Genomic DNA, 3,628 nt, shown 5'->3' with positions numbered 1-3,628 from the left:
TCAAAATTTTAACTTAGTCAAAGTTAAGTGTGACTCTCTTAAGGCTAAAAGTGTACTATCTATCCATACAAAGTAGCAAACATCTTAGCAATCAACATCTTATATCATCTCCGCATCATTCCACTTGTTACTCAATGTAGCAGCATGGATCAAGCAGTCTCATTAGCTGCGAGAAGCAGACGATTCGAATCGAGTTTTTAAACCTTGCAAGGTAAACCTAAACACACGACATGTAGGGGCACTCCGTCCCCACACACATCAACCGTCCCCATCGGTTCCCTGGCAACAGAAAGGGGCTCACCGCCTTGGCGTACAATGCCTCACTGACCCCGACTGGCCATCGTGCAGTGACCGCACTTGTACCCACCATAACCGGAATGGGAGACCACGTCTCAGGTCGCGTGAGGAGGGCAATCTGCGGGCAGGTTCACTCAGGTACTAGGCTTACCGATTTACCATATTTCTCGGTATGTGTTTAGTACGTTCAAACGCTTGACTCACGGTACCACACCTTAGTCCTTATTCAAAATTTTATCCCGTGGACAACCAATCCCCATGGATTGTTGTCCACAAACCAGCATTATTCTGATAAGAAAGTGGATACAATCAATTTCCTGACCTCGCGCGAGTGCTAGAAAAATCACTCGACTTCTACCGAGACCCTACTTAATAAAGCAGCTACTCGACCTAGCATACTAGTATTCATCTCAATAGGATTTCTGAGATCATGCAACTAGGGTTTCAAGCAATTCCTACACTTAAGTGCACAATCAATCCTACAATCATTAAGTGAAGTAAAATAGCATAAATAACAGGTTATGCATAAAACCGGGGCTTGCCTTCCAAAGCAGTGGCAGGCAGGTCCTCTGGTGCAGGCTCTGGTGCTGGGTCTGGGGCAATCTCCTGGGCAGCTCCTTGCTCCGGCACGAGGATGTATTCCCCGTCAGCAAGATTACAGTCTATCGAATGCAATGAAAATGTATGTTATGATCATGCAAGATTTAAGATCATTAACTACAGAATTGAAGTCAAGAATTAACTTAGGGTTCCCTGGCCATGTGGGTTTTCCAGTGGTATATATATATACACATAGACTTGTTCTCTTTTAGGTTTGGGTTTTCTTTTTAGGATAACATAGGGGATTTGCATTGCTTTTATAGATTTCAGTGGACAAATTTACAAAGGTCTTATAAGGACATTAATTTCCACTACTTAATTTCCTCTCTTTAGTGTTTATTTATGAATTCTAGTGGGGTTTGAACTACCAAGGTGAATTAACTATTTTCAATAATTCCACAAAAATTACAGTGGCCTGCCCTTGGTCAATAGGGCCTGTCTTAGGAATATGAGATTAAGAATAAAAAGGCTAGGTTGTATACAAAAATAACCAAAAGTGGGGCAATTAAGCCACTTTGCACTACAAGTCCTTTATTAAAGTGGATTCTGACCTAAGGGTTATTTTTGTTGGCCTCTAACAGTGATAATAAGCTCTTGTACCAAAAATGACAGAGAGCAACATGATGGTTAATTAATGATGGATTTCTAAAGTTGGGTGCAAAAAGGGTGCTTAAAACTAATTTGTCATTTGAAAAATATCAAACAACAGATTTCAGATTTTTCCTAAGCTCTTATTATCAAAACATTAGTTATCCTAAGGTTTGGGGAGGTTTCACCTTAGGGTTATTTTTGTAGGGTTTTTCTAAGTTATTCTTGTTTTATTGAATTAAAAGATAGCTTTCTTATTTTACACTACAATAGGGTATGATATATTTTTCTAGTGAACTACATTGACTAAATATCTCAACAAAAATAGGGGTGCCCTCTGGTTCCTTATTTATGTCACCTTTCCTATTTTTCTTAATCTTAAACATATTATGGAATAAGGGGTAAAATCTATCCTAATGTAGTGGACAGAGGTGTTTAACATTTTAACTAGGTCAGTAGGTAGATAATAACTTCTCTAATTTTTTCTAACCTTAGTTAAATAATACAACCATTTTTCTTGCTATTATTAAGCTTTTGGTTCAAACTGTAATTAAATCAGGACCTTACATTTTTCTATAGTACTTATGGGGTTTTATATTTTTCTTAGACAGGTTACATTATTTAGAGTCTGGCAAAATTAGTTTGACCAAATTTGGGTAAACCAAACAGAAGTTATGGGTTTTTAAAGTTTCTGTTTGAATTTAAATCAGGTTTTAATTAAGTTTTTCTGAAAGAGTAGTTTGCGCCAAGGTCCCTAGGTTTAAACCGAATCAAACCTCGCAGATCTACCCTCGGGCCACTATTCACTCGGGTCATTGACTTTTCACTTAACCCCCCTGACTTTCTCTCCCTCTCACCCGCAGTCCTTCCCTCAACTGAAACAGTAGCCGCGGGAAAAGAAAGGGTGGCGCGGCTTACCGGCGGCGAGGGAGGTCCGGCGAGGTGGTCGGTGATGTTCAGGAGGTCGCGACGGTCACGTCGATGTGCGGGTCAGCGCCAGAGGTGGTAGGAGCTCCCCTGGCCACGAACACAGGCGGCGGGGATCGCCGGCGACGCCTGCTCCGGCCAAACCACGGCGGTAGAGTTCAATTAATGGGCACGAGGAGCTTCACGGGGTGACACAGAGGCCATGCGCGCAACGAATCGGGAAATGGTGAAGGGGTTTACCCGGTCCACGTGCGCCGGCGGGTTCTTGAACTCCGGTGAGCGCGATTTGGCTACCCCGGTGACGCGGGCCCTCGGTTTAAGCTTGAGCAAGGCTCGCGGCTTCACCAGGAAGCTATCTGGGGGCTTGAATCGAACGGAGGAGGACGAGAGAGGGGTCGGCCACGGCGGTTGCTCTCGGGCGGCACTGGCGGGCTGCGGGGAGGTCGCCGGAGGCAATGGCTGGCTCGGGCAAGACAGGCGAGGTACGGAGGAGGCAATGGGGAAGGCAACCGAGCGCTGGGGCGGGTTTTATAGGCGCGGACGCGGCCGGGGCGTCGGTTCGACCGTTTGGCGCGACGCGGGCACGCGGGGCGCGCGCGGGCGTGCCCTGGCGAGCTCAGAGCGCGTCGAACACGTGGCGCGTTGCTTCTGCCCGTGTTCTTCGCTCTGCTGAGCGGCCAGGCGTACGAATCTTGCCCTACCGCCTGTGGGAGATCTCTTCCCTGCACCTAGAGCTACCTTGTTCATGTGAGTTCCAAGAGTAGATGTGGTCTGGTTGAGGAGATATGGTAGCGCCAAGTCTTGTCTGTCTGCCCTGTGCAAACCGAGACAAAACCAGTGCCAACTCGTGTCAAATGGTTTTGGCTTGGGTTCAAACTTTTCCAGGGCATTCTAGGGTTCATTTGGCGCCACTTTGTCCATTAGGTCGACAGGTTTTGAAGAGGGGATCAAGGTGAACAGGTGGGATCTTTGCTCAAGGGTTGATTTTTGACTTAGGCAAAATCTGAATTTCTCCCTTGTGTTCAACCTTTGGTGATCTTTTTAGGACCTTTCTGAAAACTTTTTGGGGGTACTTCCTTACTATTAATGGTAGGTTATTGAGTATATTACAACCTTTGTATTTGGCCCAAACCATGATCATGGTGTTTACATGATCTTTTGATCATGGCTTCTATTAGGGTTATTATTGCATATGGGGGTTTTGTTCTAGGGTTTT

The sequence above is a fragment of the Zea mays genome, chromosome 5 (assembly GCF_902167145.1).
Source record: "Zea mays cultivar B73 chromosome 5, Zm-B73-REFERENCE-NAM-5.0, whole genome shotgun sequence".
Lineage (NCBI taxonomy): Eukaryota > Viridiplantae > Streptophyta > Magnoliopsida > Poales > Poaceae > Zea > Zea mays.
This window is presented reverse-complemented; position numbering follows the sequence as displayed.